Here is a 22,140-nt window from a genome sequence, read left to right on the forward strand (position 1 = left end):
CAGCAGTCTGATTGTGGAAGGAAACGTGGGCAGCAGAGTCCCCAAACTCCTATGTTGGTATTGCAAGGTGCTGTTTGTGTTGCTCCATAAAATACATCTGTATTTGCTGTGGCTCCAGTGCAAGGCTCTACAGAGACCCATGAGGGTGTCCTGTGCTCTGCTCTGAGCTGTAATTTCCAGCTGTGTTATTTGGCATTTTATGATTTTTGTTTGTCTGAGTTATGCTGTTGTAGGGTAGGGAACCACTTTACTTTCAAATCTGTCATGTCCCAGAAATGGCAGTTAGACCACAACTAAAATTAAATAGAGAATGGGCATGGGAGGGGTGCTTTCTTTGAGATTAAGCAAGAGGAAATTCTAAAACACTAAAAAACTCTATAATGATGTAAAAAGAGTTGTCCAGGTGCAGTGTTTAGGATTTCAGAGCTGTGAAAAGCTTTCCCAGGAGACAGAGCATATGCAGGTTATAGAAGGACTCCTTCACGTTAATGTAATGCTGATAAAATACTTAACGAAAGGTGATTGAGGCTTTCATTCCCATTTTACCAAGAGAAAGTGTCTTGCCCCCAGTCAGAGAACACATCAACTGGGCTTGACTTTTTCCTTGGGGATGTGTGGTTGATCCCCGCCATGGTTTATAACCCTGGGTGAAACCTGCACGGCAGTTCCCAGGGGCGATTTCTCCCAGCTAAACAACATCAGAGCTCCTTGGTTTTCAGCGGTACCCCGGCTGCTTTGACCCTGGTGAAAAAGCACAACTTGCAGGGGGCAGGAGCGACCTCTGGAACTCGTGACCCACAAACCTCGTCAGTTCAGGAGCTCAGGTCAAACGTGAGGCAGCGGCGTGCCACCTGTCAGATGGGATGTTTCACCTTCAGCTGCTCACACACTGGGGACCAGCCCGTGAGTTTAAGTTGTCAAAGAAGCGGGTGAGTGTTGAGATACTGTGGAGCCTTGAGAGTTGTGTCACTCGGAGGCAAGCTTACCATTTGGCTTCACGTGGACAAATTGAAATGCGGGCTTTCATGAAACTGCTGGGGTGCCCTTGTAAGCTTGTTCTCCTTGAGGGAGTTCCTGCAGTGCCTCGCCATCTTCAGAAGGATCGTGTCTGGAAGAAACTTCGATTAAACAGAAGCCCCCCCCAGGGCACCGCTTTTGTTTATTACGAAGCACTGATGTATGAAATAAGTGCTATAATCATCTGTAAATGAACCACGAACTAGGAGAACATCCACGAGCGTTTTATAATGAGACTTGCTCTCTAAAGTTGCAGTTGGCTGGGATAAATCAATAGCCCGTGGAGCGCACTTTTATTTTAGCCCTAAATGTGCAAAGGCTCTGGCTTTGTTTCTGAGAGCACAGTGTGAGCGACTCTAAAACTTCCTGACTCCAGCCATTTTCTGTGCCTTAAGTTGTGTGCTAACCAAGTGGTAATAAATTTCCTGGCAATGTAGTAGGCCTTTCATCTTTATCTGCTGTGACGTATTCAAAGGAGGGAAATAATCACGGCTCCTTGTTTCAGGGGGCATTGTTCAGTGTCCCAGTGTTTAATGACTCCTCTGTTAAATACCATTCCCAGCTCATCGCTTTTGGGCCATTTGTTGTTTGTCCAAGGTGCTTAAAAAGAAAAAGGGAAGAACAAAAAAAGCAGAGGAAACTCTGAGGTGTGTTGATGTTTTAGCAAAAAGCTTGGACAGCAAAGGAATCGCTAGTTTTGTTGCTTTAGACATCTGCAAAGGAGTGGTTGTATCATCAAGACTATAGAAGCAAAGGATGCCCCAAACTCTTTCCTGGACAGCTGTTTCCTTACCTGTCTGTTCATTCCTTCTCCCTTGCCCTCTGATTCGTTCTTGGGCCAGTTGCCTTGCACCCTGCAATTGCCTCTGTTCCCGGGGCAGCTCCTTCCCACAGCCCCTTCTCAGCACTGAGCTTCATGAGGGGATGATGCGTACAGCAAACCTGCCTTGTGCTTTCCTACACCTGGTGTCCTATGGCCCTGTGTGAGCCTGCAATCCCTTGGTGGCCACAGCACCAGGACATTACTATAGACTGGGATGTTAAACACTTCCAATTTTAGCAAACGCTTCCATAAAAACCTCATTTCACTGGTTTTTGTTGGCACTGCAGGCGTTGCTTTTCATCCGCCTGCTCAGGACGTGCCTTTCAGCAGCAGTGCTTCTCCCTTGCTTGCTAAGCTCTTCCAGGAGTGTAAGTGCCCGGTGTTTATGGCCGAGGTGGTGGCGGGTTGCTTCTGCTCTAACCAAGTGAATTCCCTCTGTGGCAGAGATTTGTGGCTGCTGGATCCTCGCTGGGAGAGCACAAGTCAGAGCAAGGTTGCTGCAAACAAATAAATCAATCGATGCCAGAGGAATTTATGGTCCATCACAGAAAACAGAATGGGAGCTGTGATTTATATATTTATTTGCTTTAATATGAAAAAATAAAACATGGTATTATTCATAGGAGCTCTGGTGGTGAGCGATGATGGCTCAATCTGTACCTGTCTGCCCAGTACACGAGCCTTTCCTGGGCAGAAACTCTCGGGCAATGGACAGCGTGTTGAACGGATGGTTTGGGGTTGTTTTGTTATTAAGTGTGTGTGGGGCAGGCGTTGTGTTTAGCTGACAATATGCCTTGGCAGTAAGTACGTGTGAGTAAGAGACAGCTCGCCTGTTTCTCCCTCAGACTTTGTCAGCTTACCTTGTACGTCATCCTGGTGTTTTGTTCTTATTTTTTGCTGTGCTCTTGCCGTAAGCCAGCGTGGTGCTCCTGGTCTGTGCTAGTTCTGTCATTCCTATAGCGATCTCATCGCCCATGCAGCATACCCGGACATGTAAACATTGACCAGATAGCAGAAGAGATGGATTTTTTTTTTTTTCTTTTTTCACAATTTGCCGTAAGGAAATTGAGTTCCTCTGATGTCTAGAACTGACTATGTGGAGAGTGAGCGCTGTTTGCAGCTCTTATGCAGCCATTTTGGAGTTACAGCATGTGTGCCACACGTGGCTCTCACAGCGAGAGCGAGGACGTACCCAAACTCAGGCTGACTGCATATGCATCCTCTTTCCTGGAGCACTTATTTCTCAGGGAGTGATTTCTGTTATTGCCACCGCTGATAACTGTTAATAAAACAGCTGTGTGGTACTGCACGTGGAAAATATGGATACGAGTTTGGTGTTTTGAAAGCCCACAGCTGAGATGTCCAAAAGGAGCTGATAATCTCTGTTGTGGCACAGGGCAAATGTCTGAAATGCCTACAGGGCACTTGCCCACTGTATGTCACCACTAATCTTCCTCTGTACGTTTTCTTTTGTGAAATCTAATCTCAAACACGGTAGATCACACATTGCACTTGGCCTGCTCAAGAGGACCCCGAGCAGCTCCAGGAAGGTGAGCAGGGAGTGAGCCTGGGGATAACAAGCTGGGGCTCGTGCTTTACGCGCTGGTGTAGGGCGGGGTGCTCCCCTGCTCGCTGTACCAACGCGCTAACACAGTGGAGCGGACTCACCCGGCTCCTACCTGCTGCACTAATTGAAAAGAGGCAGCTTCTGAATTGCATTACCTTCTGCAATAACATTTGTAAAGTACTTAAATGACACATTTACAGTCGCTCTCTTCTTTAAATTTAAATCTTCCCCATTCAGGTAGTCACAGCTCAAAAGTCTTGCTCAAGGCAAAAGCACGCCATAAAAACCTAATGAAAGATAAATGGGCCCTCCCGGCTGCTGGGGCTGTTTGAATAGTTTACACAGGCTGAGCTTTTTCATTGCCTTTAGGCACCTCTTATAGATCTTTCATCCTCTTTTTTTATGTTGTTCCTCCTTGTAGTTACCCCAGCCCAAAAAATTTAACCAACGCTTTTCTAAGGTGAAGGTAGATGAGGTAGGTAAGGATTTGTATCCAACGTGAAGGTAGGTGAGGTGGGTAAGGATTTGTATCCAAGGTGATGAGGGTGGTTGAGGAAAGGTAGATGAGGTAGTTAAGGGTTGGTTTTGTTTCCTGCCCAGCTTTGCTGTGGGTTATCAAACACCTCCATGCATGGATCTGGTGGTTGATGCCAGTTCATCTAAGTGAGGTCCTTGGAGCAGCAGGTAGCAGCAGTACAAAGGCAGGTACTGCAAGCGCACCTCTCGTTTTAGCGGGTGCAGGTACGTGGCAGCAGGCTGCCTGCCTGCCTTCAGGCTCCTCACGCCCCCCGGGATGGGGAGGTGGCGGGTCGGCGCTGGGGGAAGCAGCTGATCAGCGCTTCCCAGCAGCAGAGACTTCTGTGAATACTTAATCTCTTTTTCCCTGTTAAATCTCATTTCATGCCGATATCATGTTGGGAAAGCCTTTTGGAATTTCACATAAGTGGCTTCTTTATGGGTTTGGAGAAACTGGGAAGTTTTAATTGGCAATCACTGGTGGAAACTGTGACTGGTCATTTTAAACCCCGATAGTCATGCTTTCCCAGACATCTGCATTCACAAAATAACCTGTTACAAAAATTGATGGGATATCCGTAACAGGTCTTTTTCATGCACTCCTGTTGTATAAATAAGTGGCTTCTCACACTCGTGGCACACAGGTGGCTGCTTTTGATGCTGCCTTTGGACTACGTGAAATAACCCAACAGAGGCACGACTGCTACACACCAGCTCAGTGCAAGGCAGCATAAATCAGGGACTTTGGGAGCAGAAGTACAGTGCCAGGCTTCTCCTTTCCTCATTCGTCTTTGCCACGTTGTACCCCCCTGGGGGGGATAATATTTTGATGGGTGAATAAAATACCTTTAACTTCCCTATTATCATCAATCATCGTGACAAAGAAGGACAAGGAGGCTTTGTACCAGGTTTTGCTACTTGTTTAGTCATTGAACCCTTTGCAAATGAGTGTAAACCTCTACTTTATTAAGCCAGGGGCCCTGTGATATAGGCTTTTTGACAGCAATACCTATTTTAGCTGCTCTCCCCACTCACTTGCCCCCCTAGGGCACAGCAGCATCTCCATCCATCGTGCTGGCACAACTGCATGTGCAGCCTCCCTGCTCAGGGAACCAGCTCGGCTCACCTTTTTAGAGAAAAAAACAACAGAAAACACATTTTTGGGGAGTGGTTGGGGCTCGGGGGAAGCTTTTTTAAAGCTTATTTTGTTTCCTGGTCCTCTTGCTGCCTGGCTTTGTGGAGAGCTGGTCTGGCACCCTCCAAGAAGGGTGAGCTGGGCTGGGGGACAGGCAGGCCTGCTGTGGGGTAGGAGAACAGGTAGAAAGGTTTTGCGCCTTTCTTAAGGACTTGAGAATTTAAAAGGCAGGCTTCAGGGTAAGAAAAAGCAGTGAACTGTAGTGGGGAACTAAAGCCTAGTTTGGTAACGTGCACAGGAGTTGGTAATGCCTCCAATCCAGACATAGAATAGTCAGCATCTTTGCTGGCAGATTTTATTATGATTTTTTTTTTCCCTTGCTGATATTTCTTGAGGGGAAAAAGCCCTCGGGGAGGTGGGGTGTGCTGCATAGCAGCGGGGCACGGTGCGAGGACGTGTACCGGGGCTGGTGGGGGCTGAGAAGTGCAGGGGTTTGTGCTGGCACTGCTGCACAGTTGGGGAACGAGGCTGCACCAAGAAACTTCTAACAAGTGTCTCTTTCAACAGCAGCCCCTCGTGATGACACCAGAGAATTCTTCAAATACCTTTCCTCTGTTTTTTGTTCTCCGAAGGTCCCTGCAGACGTGTCAGGTTGTGTTTTTGTAAGGCACTGCTGTACCCCATGAGGGATAGGTTACGCGCTGCCTCCTGGCCTTGGGTTTTTCATTTATTTTTTCCTTTGAAGCATTGTCCTGCCTCTTCCTCACTGCAGCTTCTGTCTCTGCAAGCGGGGCAAATGGCATTTCCTCGTCTGCTCATTAGAGGCAGTTTTGCTTGCTCCTTGGGTGACTGTGGTGTGAGGATAGTCTTCGGTCTAGCAGAGGAACAAAATGTCGTGCGTCAATTCCTGGTAGCATTGCTCTGTGCTTCTTTGTGCTGTCAACGTGCATGAACGCTTAGCAGGCCATGAAGCAGAATGACTTAAATAAAAATCTGCCCCTGTGTAAGGGTTTCATAGTGATGTAATCCAATATGTAAGGGTTTCAGGATTTAACACGTCATTTCATAGAATCACAGGATCATTTAGGTAGGAAAAGACCTCAGGATCATCAAGTCCAACCACCAACCTGACCCGAACTTCCAGGAGGCCCCGGCCTTTGTTTCAGTGAAGCAGCACTGAGCCACATGCTTTATTTCCCCCAGCAGTGTCCTGTGCTTTGTGTCCTCTGTTTGCCTCCACAGTTGTCCTGTCTGCAGCACCCTGCTTCTTCTAGCCTGCTGCTTGTCCTCTCCTGCGAGGGATCTTACAACCCTATGGTACCAGAACGGCCCACGTGCAGCCTGCTCCACAGGAGGAGAACCTGCACACAGCCACTGCTGCAGGAAAAATAATGCCTCTCGGCCCCAGTCATTAGAGACGTTGTGCCACAAAGTCAGACTAGTGTTAACTCCTTCCCAAACTCCTTCCTGAAAAAGAACAATTATTTTTCCGAGTGAATGGAGTCTTTCTCCTCCACAGAAGCACCAAAGCCTTTTGTTTCCTGATGACTTGAACACGTCAATTATTTCTCGGGCTAAGGGTATCCACACAGACTAACTGTATTTTCTATAGGAGGCAAAAGGTCTTTCAAATTGAGTTTTATTTTTGTCTCCTTTCCGTTTTATTCATTGTTCAAACCCCTTTACATTGGTCAGCCTAACCCTCTCACTGACCTTACGCTACTGAACGTGTGGTAATGTTTGGAGGCAGCCAAGCCGCGTCTTTGTTGTGCTCCGCGCTAACAAATCTGTAGGAGTTGCCACTCTTTGCCTTCTGTGTGCAATTAGTAAGTGCTCTTTGTAACCCGGGGTAAGTCAAGGAAGAAGGGGCTCGGTGGGAAGAACAGGAAGGTGACCTGGTCCAGCTGGACCTGCTCTGAGCAAGGGGGAGTTGCAGAGGTCCCTTCAGGCGTCAGTGATTTCACCCATCAGAGTCTGAAAGGCACCGCAATACCTGGGAAATGCTCTAGTTGCTACTGTTGCCTTGTTGAGTGAATTTGATTTTTTTTTTCTCCTTTTCTTTGTTATTCCTTTGGGAGATGCCTGCTTTCCAGCGCTGAGATGTGACTGGTAAGTTAGCCAGTACATCTCCCTTGCCTCCCTTCACTGTTGAGGGAGGAGGGCTCCTTCATTTCGAGCTGGACACGCTGAATGGCCTGGAGCTCTGTTCTCTCTGTGGGTTGGAGAGGGCATCTGAGGAAGGGAGAGAGCTCGATGAAAGGCCTCATCCTTCTCCTCCCCTTTTTCCTCTGTTACATTTTTGCTTTTGATGCACATTTTGTTTGAATATTTTCACCGCAAGAGGAACGTTTATCACCTGAGCCTTGTCAGGCCTGCTGTGCTCTTACTCCTTCCATTCTTTTTTCCTTTCTTCTTCCTTTGTCCTTTCTTCCTGTGCTAATCACCCGAGTTCATTTTCATTATTAAGCACTGGATGTTGCAGTCTGTGGAATCATCTTATGGTGCTTTGTGTGTCTGGACCAGGTTTTGAAATCTCAAGCACCGGGAGCTGTAAAAGAGCACCCACCTTTGGGGTGGCGGTGTTACGCTGTGAAGGACGAGCGCAGGTTGTAACCTGGTGGCACCGACCAGCATTTCCAATCGTGGCAGAATAAAGCCTGGAAGAGTTCACCCAAGAGAGGAAAGTATCAGTGCTGCTTCTGAGAAATCAAGAGAGGGAACTGCATGCCTAAAAGTGAAGGTTTTAGACACTTGAGTTTCTGCATTAAGGCTTGTTGTGTTTGAATCAGCCTGCAGAAAGCTCTATAGCCTGTTCCTACCTGACCATGAAATGCAACCTTTGAGGCAGGTCATGTAGCACAAGATCCATCGTGTGCTCTCAGCACAGGGCACAGCAGGACGGTTTGCTGTTGCAAATCAGTGTAATCAGCCCTGCAGTCCCCTACCTCGTTCCTGCACTGTACAGGTTCAGATGCAGCAGAGAGCAGTTGGGTTCTCAGTGCAGATTTGGGCGAAAAACATTCACCTTGGGTACTGATCTGCATGGGTACCGATCACAAACGCACCTTACCCCAGGTATTTGTTTAATCCTTTCTGCACGTGCAGCAGGGGAAAGCTTGGCAGTGGTTTGCCTGCACTGAGATTCTGAACCAGACGTGCAGCCATTGCAAATGGATGATCCTGGTCTCTGGCTGTGCTGGCCGTGATGAATTGAAGCCCTTGAGATACGAGAGTGAGCAGATGTGAGTGACCTTACCTGGCACAGAACTGAAGCCTTATCTGCATCAGAGCTGGGGGTTCAGCTCATCAGCTACACTAGAAACTAGCCCAGGTGAAGTTTACCAGAAGAAGCCTGGCCAACTTTTATTTTATCTGATAACCAAAATGCTAACAAGCATTTAAAATGATGTGTGACTTTAAAGTGGTGCTTTCTTTTTTTTTTTTTTTTTTTTTTCCCGTCCCAAATCTATTTTTTCTTCAAATACTCTTTCCCAGGGGTAGTCTTTGCTCTGTGCCTGTTTGGGTTTTATTTTCTTTCCATCCTCTTTCTACTTTTCAGCACTGCCTTTGCATTCTCTTCGTCCTGACGTGTTTAGGGCCTGGTTCTGCGTGCAGACGGAGCAGTGGGTTGTTGTTACCCAGGCTAACGAGTTGGTCAGGCAGCACTAGACACCGGAGACTGTACTCACAGGCAAGAAAAACACCACCCAAAACACTTCCTCTGCCACCACCAGAATGCTGAGGCCTTGATTCACAGAATCTAGGGGGATCCTTACAAGCCTTCTGGTACAGAAATCCACTTCATCTGTGTTGTACCTGGCAGAACAGGATGTTCAGCTTGGTTGGAGAAACTAAGTATAATGAAGGCAGCAAATACTAGGAGTCCCTTTTTGGCCAGGAATGCTGGGGATGCATGCGGGCTTCTTTGTGAGGATGTGCACAGGAAGCTGTTGCTGAGTCCAGCAGGCAGGCCTGGTTTGTGTCTTGTTTTCTCTGCACTTCGTGGAAGAAGCAGCCATATACAAACAGCAGTCGCTGTAATACCAAAGCTGAAGTGCGAGTAATTATGCATGGTTGTAACTTTAAATTTCTGGGTAGTCTCATTGCTTTGCAAAACCTTCCCAGGGGCATAAAAGTTGGCTCAGACACGGATTTGCTGGAGTCATCTTTTCTGTAATGTGCACAGTGGAAGCTGCAGCGTAATTTGTTCGCAGAGCTGTGCTCCCTGTGGCTGTTGGAGACTGGTGCTTCTTTCCTTGATAGCAGTGGCACGAGCGGTGCTTTCGTGTCTCCTTGATTGAGTGGCTTGCTGGCAGAGGCTGGCTGGGATAGCAGGTCGCTGGGAAATGAGGGCTGTTTCTTTATGCTCATCAGAAAGCCTGTACCGAGCTGCTGGCTCCCAACAGAAGGAGGGAAAGCATAGGGGGGAAATGAGATGGGAGCAAGAGTGCGTTTCAGGCTGAAAATGTGAAAGGCCAGGAGTGTCAGGAAAGCGCCATTTCCCTTGATGAGTGATTGCTGCTCTCCGGGACATGGCCGTGCACAGAGCACACCTCCCGCAGCACTGGCACTGCGTCTTCTCCAGCACCCTCCACCTGAAGACCTCAGGGAGCTCTGATGAGTGAAATCGGTGGCCTTTCTGTGGCAGAGATGCAGTCACCTCTGCTTTGCTGATGGACCTGAGGAGAAGGTCAGGTGCTTACCCAGAATTAGTAAGTCATTAACCAAGGCAGGAACATCACGAGAGCCCTGACTCCTAGTCAAGTGTGTAGTCAGAAATGGGCCACAGTGAAGCTATTAAGCGAGGCTCAGCCCTTGCTGATGTAGTTGAACTAATAAAAATGTTTTTTTCTCAGGCATTGAGCACCCACCAGCTTCTGCAGAAACCCACCGAAGTGGTGGGAGCCCAGCTGTTGTGCAGATCAGGCTCTTGAAACGCGAGGAGTGTCGTGCAGGTGGTGCTGGCAGGCCTCTTGAGCCTTCTGAAAAGAAAAGCTGCATCATGCACAGCGTTACACGGAGCAAGGCAGCCTCGAGGGGGTAATCAGCAGCTTCCCGAGGTCACTGGGAATGCACAGAGCAGCACAGGACCGGAGTGGGGAAGGGTGGAGGGGAAATAACAGTGTCTGGGTGGAAGGTGAGAAAGGGGAGTGAAGGTGATAGTGGCAAAATAGGACGAGTTTGGGCCCAGTGCAGAAGAGGGGAAGTGGAACAGAGTGTGCACGATGAAGAACTATGTGGGTTACTTAGTAGAAGGGAGAATTCAGGGGAGGCAGCACAGCCCTGAGGACAGAGGGTCTGCTCAGGACCTTGCTGCCAGTGATGTGCCAACGTTGTGTGCTGTGTGAAGGTGCTCTGATTTTGGCCGAGTCCTCCAGGTACTGACCTAATGCTAAACGTGGGAGCACCTCCCAAAAGCTGCAGGTAGCAGCTTGAAGAAGGAAGGCGAAGAGTAAGAGGCACGTGGGAGCTGCGTAGCTTTGGCTGTATCTTGGTTTTTATTCTTATAACCAAAGATTTAATTTGAAAGTGTTCTGGAAATGAATCCTTGTCACCTGACACGTAACTCAAACACCTCTCCCCCCATCCTTTCTTTTTACTCTGTATCGCTGATGTGTTGCAGACGTACAGAGAAGGCAGAATCACAGTGCCTCACCTTACCCAGGGGAAGTCGGCGATTAGCTGGCCACAGCCGCTGTGTTGCCATGAGCTGGGAAGGGCAGCAGCATGGGGACCCTTTGGAGAAGGTTGTGGGCTGGAAAACTCGGGATGTTTAATTTTTGTATTTGTTAAAAGAAAAGTTAGGAAGTGTATGTGTGTGTGAGCTGGACTAGGTGAGTGCATGGGGTGGGAGGAGAACTGAAACCCGTGCTGTTGAGCACTGAGATACCGGCAGGAACAGGCTGCTGGGCTGTGGTGGGAACCCTGCAGAAACCTCCTCTGAGGACTCCCCAGTGATAAACTGATAGCATCACCCTCTCATTGGAAATCTGTGCCTTGGATAGCAGCGCTCTGTTTATGCAGCGCTTGAAACAGATCTTCTTTCCTACTTGCAGTTGGGCTTTACTACCAGGGAGCTCCTTTGTGGGAGTTAGTTAACGGAGAGAACAGCCTCAGGAGAACAATGGCAGTGCTGCTGGCATGAGAACCCTGCTCTAACATTTTAATGTCGTCTCAGGGTTTCCTGCGTGTCCTTGGGTGAGTCAAAAATAGCCTCTCTGTGCCTCAAGTTCCCAGGAATAGCCCAGGGAAAGTGGTGCTACGTGGCTTGGTGGGCATAGGATGATAAAGCCGTTAAAATTAGTGAAGCATCCAAAACCAGAAGCTTTTATCTGAGTTAATAAGTGTGTCTGCCCACGCTAAATGGGAAATATCCTCAAAATAAGTATGGAGGCTTTTGCAAGCCAGACCCTTGCAACCTTTGAAAAACTCTGCAAGGAAATAGAAAGCTACTGAATGGCTTCTGCACCTCACACTTGGTTGCATCACCGTCTCTGCAACCCTCATCAGCCTGTGGGCCCACCAGGCTGCCTCGGGGCAGGTGCTGCCCTCAGCCCGTGGAGCTGGAGGTGTTTCTGCCCAAGCCGAAGCGCAGCCAGCGTGGTGGCAGCTCGTTCCTTAGCCTTGGTGCTGCTCTGGCCACGTGGAGGAAGCGTGGTTGAGCCTGCCAAGCCCCTCGGTCGTGCAGATGAATCGGGGAACCCATCTGGACATGGCAGTGCCACAGAGTGCCACGGAGTGCATCCCTGCCCCTCGCTGCTGCCTGGGCTGTTTGCTCCCAGCTTGTGCAGCATCAGCAGGAGCTTTGGCAGCCTTCGGGAGGAGGAGACCGGGCAGCTAACAGAGGTACCGCAGGCAAGCAGAGCCTCTCCCAGGTGCAACATCAAGGCAAACAGGGGAAATCTGGATTTCCTGTGATTGTGACTGTGAGCTCTGGCTCTGCTGCAGATCAGTCACGCCACCTCGGGCAGATCCCCCTGGATGCTGCTTTTCCCTCGTTTGTTCCCGGCACGCAGCCGGGAGGGGGCTGCATGGTGCCCTCTGTTTGCACAGCACCGCCTTGTAGGAGCCGCAAGGGTCTCCCAGCACATCCCTCATCCTCGTAGTGATAGCAGGGAAGGAGGGTGCCCGTCAGGAACTTCTCCTTACCTTTTAGTGATTAGTGTATTTTCCTTTCTCTATTTTTTCTTCTTGTTTGAAGGGGAAGAAATGTCAGCTATCTTTTATTCCTTCTAAAAGAAATGAGTCTTGACAGGTCTGGAAATGTGCTTCCTGAAGTTCCTCTGAGCACACAGGGGCTGTGCTGGCTCATTTATACACCCACACCACAAGCCAGACGTTTCATTAACTTGGCATATATCTTTTGTTTGCAGTGACAGACACGTGAAAGTACAACAGGAACAGGGCTGGAGGAGAGAAGGGAGGGAAGGGGATGCATTGCTTCCTGAAAATCGCTGTCTCACTGTGTTATGCCTTGCATATGCTAGGCAATAAAAAAAAAATCTTTCTTCTTTTTAGACTTATTATTGCTTACTAGCAGAGCTTTCTATGAGCGAGAGCTGATGTGGACTCAGAGGAGCAGCCCGTGGCCCGGATGGCTGCTTGTGCCACTCAGACAGGGTCGATTTGTGATCTTTGCTGGCAGAAGGAGAGAGGAGAGCACAAGAGGGGATTCTCCCCTTGGTCAGGAGCCTGGAGAAGGGAGCACAAGGCAGGTACTTGGCCAGCCCACTTCCCTTCTCCAGGTCTCTCAGTTTCGGCTGAGATGCAGCCAGGGCTGTTGGATCAGCGCCGGGCTGATCTTAAATCCTGCGCTGCGCAGCCCCAGCCCTCCTGCCCCCGCCATCCTGCTGCATCTCCATCTTCCCCCTTCGGAGCTGTCCTCATTGCTTGGTGCAATTCCTGGGTGAGTGGGGAGCCCCTCTGTGTGCTTGCAGCTCGTGTCCTGGAAATGTTTGCCCTTGTCACATCCGTCCCTCTCAGTCAGCCAGCCACGGAGCCTGGCAGATGTAGGCCTCCTGCCAAGGCTTTCGCGCTGCTCTGGTCTCTCAAGCAGAAAGCCCCTCTCTGCTGTAGGTAGCAGAGGCTGACAGCTGTTTTGACTTCGGCTTTTGTCCCTGCCCGGCTGTCGTGGAGACAGAAAAGGCACACTGAATCCTGCACAGATGGGAGGGGTGTCTGCTGGGATCTACCAAAGGTCAAATGAAAGCAAACCATGGAAGGAGGATGCTAGTGCCAGCCGTGCTCCTTCCTTCCTTCATCCCTGCCTTGAGATGCTCGTGGTGTGTCACCCAGGTCTTTGCAGCACAGTCTGCCTTTGTTCCCTCCTGGCTGTCCTCTCTGGACGGCAGTGCCAGCACTCACCTCCGTGCCTACATTTGGGCAGTCATCTCAGCAAGCTGCCCCAAGGAGCTGCAGATGGTCACACCTCGCATTGCTCGGGGAATGGTGTCCGCGTGGCTGGCACCAGAGCTCGAGTTCCAGCGCTGAGTGAGAGCCTCTGAGGTTTGAGCTAAAAGGAAAGTTTTGCAGTTACTTTTTTTTTTTTTTTTTTTTTTTCCCCAGTAAAAGTTAATACCCAGAGACTGACAAACTAAAAGAGCTACAATGACCTTGTACCTTCTGTGAGTATGAGGGGACCTAGGACATGCTCTGGAGAGCAGGGCTTTGGTCTTGCTCCACCAGCAGTGCCCCAGCTCCTGCTGGTTTGCACTTTGAAGGCACTTTGCAATCCAAGGCATTCAAGGTGCTAATACCTATTAAAGCCACTGGTTAATTGAACATCACAGAGTTATAGGCCTGATCTGCCAAATTCAAACAGTGTAATAGTTTTTATTTATTTCATAGGTTTAAATCCTGGTCTTTGGTCCTGTTTATTGACTGATCAGCTCTGGGCTTTCTGGGCTTTTTTTTTTTTTTTTTTTTTTTGTCATTTGCCAGTAAATTCCCACCATTGTGCTGAGTAAAAGAGGGATGGGTAGGGCTTTCAAAATACCTTTTTGTTGTGTCCTCATCATCTTCTGCTCTGAAGGCATTTGCTCACTCACTGAATTGTTGTCATTGCTGCACAGAGAGTGTGCTTTCAGCAGATGTCTCAGCAGCTCTGAATTGTAGCAGGCCCATTGTTCTTTGGTACTGTTTCTTCCTTAAAGTGCTAGACAAACGGTTCTTAAACCTTTGAATCAAGCAATGGTTTTCAGAAGTGCTTGAATGATTTAAGAGCATGGTTCCCTTTGGCATAGAGTCGGGCTTTGCGCTCTTTAATCTTTCCGGGTGTTTAAAAGACGTCTTCTCTTTCTCTTCCCCAAGGCTTTGCTGAATCTGTCTCTTCTAAGTGCCGGCTTGGCCCGTTTAGCTGCAACATCCAGCCCTTCGGTGTGTCAGCCCAGCAGCCTAGCCGTGGAGAGGAGGTTGGTGTCTCCATCTTACAGCTGGGGAGTCGAGACATGAGGGGGGCTGAGCGGCTTGCCCTTACCCAGACAGGGTTTTGGCAGCACAGATGCCCATGTCCTGCACTAAATCCCTGAGCAGGAGGCTGCTCTGCTTCTGTAGGGGCTGATGCTAAACGTGCTCTGACAAGCTTTGCTCAGGGTCCTGGGCTTTTTGTCCACACGTACGAGTGGTTGTCCTCGCTGCTGAGGTTTTGCTAAAACAGTAATGCGAGAGAAGTTGGAGTGAGTTGGAAAAGGTTTCTGCTCTGAACTTTCCTAAGATGCTGCTGCTTTGGGATGCAGTGAAGACTCAAAACTGCGTGGAAGAGCTGCAGCCTTGCTGCTTGGAGAGGAGTGGGGCTTTGTGGAGGTCTCCTTCCTGAGCGGGGAGGAGGGCGAAGCCTCTGCACTGGCCTAGGTTTTGTTCCTCTCTTTCTGTCTGTGCCGAGTGCCTGTCTGCAGCTGCTACTGCCCAGCCATGAGCAGTTCTCCCTTGGCCGGAAGGACTGGCTGGAGCACGGGGATGTTTTTTCAAACAAGAACTTAATTAAAAATGGTTAGGAGAAAAATACTAATTGTGCAAGGTAATTATTTCTGGGCAGTTTTTAACAATGACTGCAAATGTGCAGCGTCTTGGCTTTTGTCTACTTTTTGTGTGTGTTTTGGGGTCTTTGTAGCTGCTGCTGCTGCTGCAGTTCCTTTTCTTCCCATTGGCTGCTCCTTGGTTAGCCGCGGCGTTTTGTGTTGGCTTGACAATGCTGCGTGTCCCAGGGCCCGTGTGCTGCAGTTATCTGCTCCGGGCCAATTGAGCAGCTGTGCTCCTCTGGCAGGATGGCTTCCTGAAATGAAAAATGTGGTGCTGATTTAGTTTTGTTTATTTTAATTCCTGTCTGGCAGTCGGTGCTTTGTACTTACTACATTCTGATCATTGACAGTGGCTAACTGATTTGGTTGGAGTTTCAAGTCCTGAAAAAGGAAAACATGTTTGCAGTTTTGAAATCTCTTAAAATGCTTTTTTTTTTTGACTATTTTATCTAGTTTTATCTGAGATTATCAAATTTACTCCCCAGAGATGCTCAGGGGAGCTCTTTCAGACCAAAGCTGAGCCCAGCAGCCTGTTGGAGCATGTAAACACACAAATATGTTTCAGAAAGGGCAAAAAACGCCCCACAAGCAGAGGATGGGGACAAAGAAGAGAGTGAGAAGCAGCAAGGAGGGAGCATCCAGGTTGAAGGTGTTGTGATGGTGAAGCAGAAGTTCCCTGCGCTCATGGAGGAGACACGCTGGAGCAGCTGGATATTCCCAAAGCAAGTGCTGGTCATGGAGAGCCCGTGCTGGAGCCAGAGGAAAGACCTGGGAAGAAAGGAGTGGCAGAGAGGACCTCTTGTGGAGGGACCATAAACTCCTTCCTCCCGTGCTGCCAGGCTCTGGAGTGATAGAGTGGAGTTGAGCCTGGGAAAGGGGAGACAAAAGGAACTGTCTTAACGTTTGTCTGTTTGCTTCTCACTGCCCAAATCTATTTCAATTGGCAATTCATTGTTTTTCTCAAGTAATGTCTGCTTTATAACTGGTAAGCAAAATCTCCCTGTCTTTATCTCAGCCCACAAGCTTCTCCTTCCTATTCCTCCTATTTTCTGTTTGGTAATGTAACCTGTGTGGGATGCGGGTGGTGTAAGAGGGGAATAGGAGATGAGGATCGGGAGCCTGAGCCTTGAGCTTGTTGCCTGAGACCGTCAAGGCAGAGCTACCTGGGACTGTAGTGTAAACTCGAAGGGTCCTTTTTCTCGCTGACACACCCCGCCTGTGAACTGCCATCTAACTCGCTACTTGAAGCAGACTGGAACTGCAGGGCTATGGCTGAAGCTGTTGCTGCTGACTTTACTAGAAATGGCATTTCTTCTCTGACAAGTCTTGGCTCGAGCTGTGCCCATCTGGATGGCATCCCAGTGCTTTTAGCTGCAATCCCACTGAAACATCTCCTTGACGCTTAAGGTCTTAAATCATTACGTTGCCTACAATTTGATGGACTCTGTGTGTGATGTGAAAATACCAACCTCTGCTCTTGTTTTCAACTCTTTATTTTTTTTTAAGTATTTGACCTGAAAAGTAAAAAAAAAAAATCAAGTAGTTATTACTATTCCAAAACAGAGAAAATTGAAAGCTGTTTACACGAAGAGGGCAGGATTTCCAGAGTATTTGGCTTTAATTTGTCATTGCTATTGGGATCCAGGACCCACTAGTGGGTTTTGGTTACTTGACAAAATAAAGTATTTCGAGTTTGTCCCAGGTGTTGGGTGGGGCAATATAAAAGGCAGAGAAGGAAAACAGTCCCCATTGGGTGCATGTGTTCAGGTCTGGAGACTTGGACGGCATGGTACAGAAGTATCTGCCACAGGTTTGTTTGTTTATTTTTAGTGGGGTGGGAAGCTGCACGAGGCAAACCGAGAGCAGCGCATCTCTCCTTGCACGTCGTACCGATGCTGACCCAAACGAGAGCCTGCTAGAGACCCAGCTGGCGGTAGGGCTCCAGGCCACCTGCAGAGAAGGAGGCAAAGCCACCGCTTACAGCTGTGCTGGGCTTTGTGGGGTGCCCAGGGTCTCAGCGACGGTGTTTGAGCCTCAGAGGAAGCCTCCTAACTGTGCAAGTCTGAGTTTCACTCTGGGTGTGCTGGGTTAACCATCCAGGCTCGTTGCCGTGCAGCACAAAGGGGGCATTGTTGTGTAGGGCGCTGCTCACCATCGGGCAGCAGTTGAGGCAGAGGATCCCTCCTGAGAGCTTCACCATTAAGGCTGCGCTCGTCTCTGCCAAAACAGGCCCTGAACTTCCCCTGAAGTCCCCGGTTCGGTCAGTATCTGCCAGGGGTGGGAGATGCACGGGCACCTGGGGCTTCCGTGCTGCATAGACAGGAGGAGATGTGGAAGAGCCAGATGAAAGCAGCCTGGCCCTTGACCCTTCTTCGCCTCCTTACAGCTGCTGCAAAGTGCTCCAGGCAGAATGTCTGTGTTTGCTGTGCTTTCCTGATGGTATTCTCCCCTGACCGTGCACCTGGTGTATTTCTTGGAGAAGTCTCGTGCTGGATGCAGGTGGAAGGTTTGTCGTCTTTTGCACTTGTAGGAGAGGGGAGCTGGCTGGCTCTCTTGCAATCAGAGGGGATGCATCTCTCAGCCAGCCAGAGCAGTAAGATGCCACACGTGGCACGAAGGCCAGTAGGGGCTGTCGTAAGCTACCTGCAGGTGGGAGGTGAGCTCCATCGAGAAGTTCTCCACAAAAGTAATTAAGCTCTTGAGAGACCAAACAAGCTTATCTTGGATTTAACATCTCATTTGGCTTTTATCCTGTGTTTGCAGAAGGGAGAAGGTTGGATAGGTGTTCGCAAGTGTGTGTAGAAAAGCATTCGCCTTCATAGGCTTCCTTTTGTGCCGAGACATTGATTCAGTTTTCCTTCTTTCCCCTGTAAGCTGAGGGAACCACCCGCCTTGCTTATGATCTTGAGTTTTCCCTCTCCTGCCTTTGCGTTGTTTCCCCGTGTGTGTGTGTGTGTGTGTGTGCATTCCCCTTGATATACATCAAGGACTCTTGCAGTGTCCTGCGAGCAGCAAATTCTGTGATCTGTGATTTATGTGTGCGAGCTGGCAATGCTGTTACGTGATTATATCAATCACGGTCGCTGTGCTTCCTCCCAAGCCTTCCATCTGTGACCCTGCTGCCAGGAGAAAGTAACCACGTGCATGAGCCACATCTAAATAGAGCAGTGCTTTGGCGGCCCTGGCTTTTATTCTTCTCCTTTCCCCCTCTGGTGAATTGTATTGATTTTTACAAATATACACTCAATTAGCACAGCCTGCTAATTCTAAAAATATGTTTGTTTGGCTGTCCGAGTCCTTGTCACTAATGCCTACCGTCTGACATTATGCAAGGAGCTGGCCGACCTTTGGATCTGTAGAATATAAATGGGAGCCACTGCGCTTGTTCCTCATCCCCTGCTGCCGGGCCAGCTCTGCTGTCCTGATAACGCTGTACTGCTTTACGCTTGGTGCGATTTGCTTCTTTTGGAAGAAGCAGACTGGCTTTAATAAACACAAACAAGCTTAATAGGCGTCCTGTAGGAGCTATTACAATCACCTGGCCTTTCTAGTTAACTTCTTGCTGAACGAGGGTCTCTAACCCCCCTGTGCTCAGCCCTTCATTTTGATTTCTGCTGGCCTGTGTTGTCAGAAACCATACCGCTGCCAGTGAAGATCTGAAGGACAGAGACAGTACCATGCAGCTTAGTAATCTGTGGCAGTGATTAACTACTCTCTATATTAAATTAGTCATCTTGTCTTTGATTTGTATTTTTGCTCTGCTTTACCTTGAATGGCTTTCCACGTGTCCTTTCTGCTATTTTAAGTTTCCTTCTATTACTGGAAATCATCTGCCTATGCAGGTGGTTATTCCTGGTAAATTAGGCAATTCACGGTTTCCAGTACTAAAGTTCGTACACAAGAGGATATGCTCCAGAAGCTGCCAGCAGGACTGACGAACCTCAGATTTTTCTTTTTTAGGACATTTTTGAGTATCTTGTCTATCACAAGAGATAACATGCCCTTTGAGTTCCGTTTCAGCAGACTTCTGCACCACTCGCCCTCTTTGGATGGGCTGACTGTGATCGTCTTAAAACCGTCTTGGCCAGACATCACAGATCTGATTTTTGTAAGGCAAACATGAAAACAGAATGAAATTTCAACTATGGAAGGAGCTAGCTGGTATGGGAAGGAAAAATAAATCTTTTTAGACTCCCCATCCTCATTTTCTATGCTGTAGCTACCTGCGTTCTTTAAGGACGTAAATGTCTAGCAGCTTGTTAGATAGTGCAGCCTTGTCGTGTATATATATAGAAATAAAATATTTTGCCTTTTGACATTTAATAAGTATTACCTTTCCCGAAGACCAAGCAAGTGGTGTTAGTTTCCTTGATATTCTCCGTTAGCAGCCAGTGCTGTTTGATCTCAGGGAGAACGAATAGTCTCTCTCAGATGGAGTATCAAGGCCTTTTGGTTTAACACCTTCACGTTCCTTTTGTAACAAAACTCAAACCAGTGGAGATATTCCTTTCTCTTTTTTTTTTTGGCCATACTTCTCCAGAAGAGCTGGAGGATGTGGATGGCTTCAGCGTTGTGTATCCTGGGAGCAGAAAGTGCCCTGGGGAGAGTGCTGGGAGCTTACCAGGGGCTCGGGATGAAGCATCAGGTCTTGGCTAGCTCTGGTGTAAGGTGGAGCAGCTCCAGGGCAGGTGCACGTCTGCACTGCTGTGGTGCTTCTGCACGTGGCAGCACCAGCCCTGCTTCCTCAGCAAGTCCCCTGTGCAGGTGGGAGGCTGTTCCTGTAGGCAGCCTGTCCCCGTGCAAGGTGCCCAGCTCCTGCCAGGCCCTTGGGCAGCAGCCCTGGCTCAGACTGTTGAATAGCTGCTAAATTTGGATACCTGGGGCTTGGATGTCCAGGTCTAGTGGTGTGTTATGTCTGGTTGTTCCTTAGTTGGTACGGGTCTGATGGATTGCTCTCCTCTCACCACTGCACTTTAAGCCACTAGGCAGTTGCAGGTGTCCCAAGTGTGTGAAAATTGGCTTGCCGAGTTCTGCAGATGTTTTTGTGAGCCCTAAACACCTTGCATTTATGTTCTTTACATGAATCCTGAGAATGAGAAAAGGATGTCCAAATATTGGAGCTGATTAAAAGAGAGAGAACGTAATTGTTTAGATAGCAGGGGTGCTCAGCAAACTCATTTACTGAGGTTAATTTTCTTCAGAGTGAGGTTTGTGCCATTGCCAAAGTGAAACTCGGAGAGGATCCTATCACAAGATGCAGTTTGTACTGAATCTTCACCTGGGAGTGGGAGCTCTGAGCTACCAGCTGTGTGGGGGCAGGAAGGGCAGGGAACAGCAGCTCATCCTGGTAGGTGTACCCATGTGCCTCTCGAGGGGCCCCTCTCTGTTGTGCTTTGTGATGCTGCCTGTTATAAAGAGCACTGTGCTCATTTGGGTGTCTGTGGTTCTTTGTTTTGCTTGGATTTTTAAATTTTTAACACTTAAAATGTAGACAAAAATAAAGTTGTTGAATTTCACTGACAGTGAAACATCATAATACGTTTTAAAGCAATTTTGGGAAGGAACCCTAACATAACTCTATGGTGTAGATACTTTGCTGCAGGCCCCGAGTGCTGAATCCCATCGTGGCAGGGCTCAGTTCATCAAAGTGGAATTCATCTCATCTGTCTTTAGCTGTCTAAACTTCAAGCATCTGATCCAGGGAGTGCTCCAGTCCAGCTATTTTGGGCACCTGATTTGCGGTGGGTAAGTCATGCTCGTGTGCTGCCTGGCTCCACTGGCTGCATGGAGAACTAGCTCCAGTGCTCTGCCCGACTGCAGCCCTGCCTGCAGCCTCATGGTGTTACTTAAGGTGGGATTTGCCTGCTCGATTGATGCAATTTCTGCTCAAAATGGCACGTGGGCACCTTCTTCTCATCCCTTGGAGTGGGCGTGCTGTCCTGGAACGGGGCCTCCAGGAGCAGATGTCCCCTCCTGGCTCCAGCTGCGTGCAGCTAGGATGTCGATCCCCTTCGCTACCTCTCAGCTGATGACCCCACACGGATCTGACAGCAAGGCACGCTGCGGGAAGCCAAACCTATCAGCTTAATGTAAACAATTTACAGCTCTCGCTCTGATCTGTTCTGATGGATTTTACCCAAAGAGGACCCAGCAGCACTCGCTCAAATGCTTCCACCAGCAGAGAGCCAGCAGTCACCGCAGGGTGATAACGTCAGCGGCACTGCAGCGTGTATAGGGCATGTCTTTGTGTGTGAACAGGTTCAGGGAGTCTCAGCCGGGTTTCTGCCTGCTGGACCAGGGTGTTCTCTCACTCGTATCTCACCTCAGCCCCCAGTGATGTTAAAACACTGTTGGGTCTCAGCTGTGGACACGTGGTTGGGTGCTGACCTCTTGTTCGGCCGAGCTGAGTGACATGAACCATCAGGGGATGTGCTTTGGGGGCAGGCGTGATAGTCCCAGCGGGGGGCACTCGGGGCTGGGTGGAGCTGAGGACAGCCTCTCGGAGGTGCAGTGAGCACACAGAGATAACAAAAAGCTGGTTGTACCAGGGGGATTTGTGAGAACAAACGATGAAGTTTGGTATGGCGGTTAGCAGATGATTTCTGTGCCTGCGTGTATTCTTGCAGAGTCCTTTTGTTTTCTCAGGCTTCACCGTCACAGATGTGATGAGGCTGTAAACGCTCTAATCTCTCTCCTTCTTAATTCAGAATTTGGAATCTTCCCTGCCCCATTAAATACCACATTTAACTTTATTTTGAAGAGTTTTAGTCATCAGAACGGCGTTGGGGACAGAAATGGTACATTTAGTTCTGCTGAATGGCTGTGGTGTTAGATTGACAGTCCCTGTCAGCGTGTAATTGCAGATTAATGGGATGTAGTATGTCATTATGGCAGCCCGAGAGCACAAGTTTTGGAGCTGTGCACAAGTCCAGGCTTTCTTTTCTAGTTAAGGGGGCTGCTCTCACCTCCCTTGCACTATTTTCTCCCTGATCTCCTGTGGCAGAGAATACGGATGTTTACCGTTCAGGTACTTAATGATCCTAGGAATATGATGAAATCCGACAGC

The 22,140-nt window shown here is 48.8% G+C and overlaps 1 protein-coding gene across 7 annotated transcripts in view; it reads left to right on the plus strand.

The window, feature by feature from the left end:
* The window catches only part of TSPAN4 (tetraspanin 4), a 400,378-nt gene that overhangs the window by 106,938 nt on the left and 271,300 nt on the right, over positions 1-22,140 (plus strand). The window contains exon 3 of one of the 7 annotated variants that reach the window (XM_082761010.1): positions 14,368-14,468. The exons of the other annotated variants lie outside the window; for them this stretch is intronic. The gene's annotated coding sequence lies outside the window, so the exon portion shown is untranslated. The remainder of the gene's footprint in view (positions 1-14,367; positions 14,469-22,140) is intronic. 7 annotated transcript variants of the gene reach the window in all.

This window comes from Aythya marila (genome assembly GCF_965140915.1).
Source record: "Aythya marila genome assembly, chromosome: 5".
In the NCBI taxonomy this organism is placed as follows: Eukaryota; Metazoa; Chordata; class Aves; order Anseriformes; family Anatidae; genus Aythya; species Aythya marila.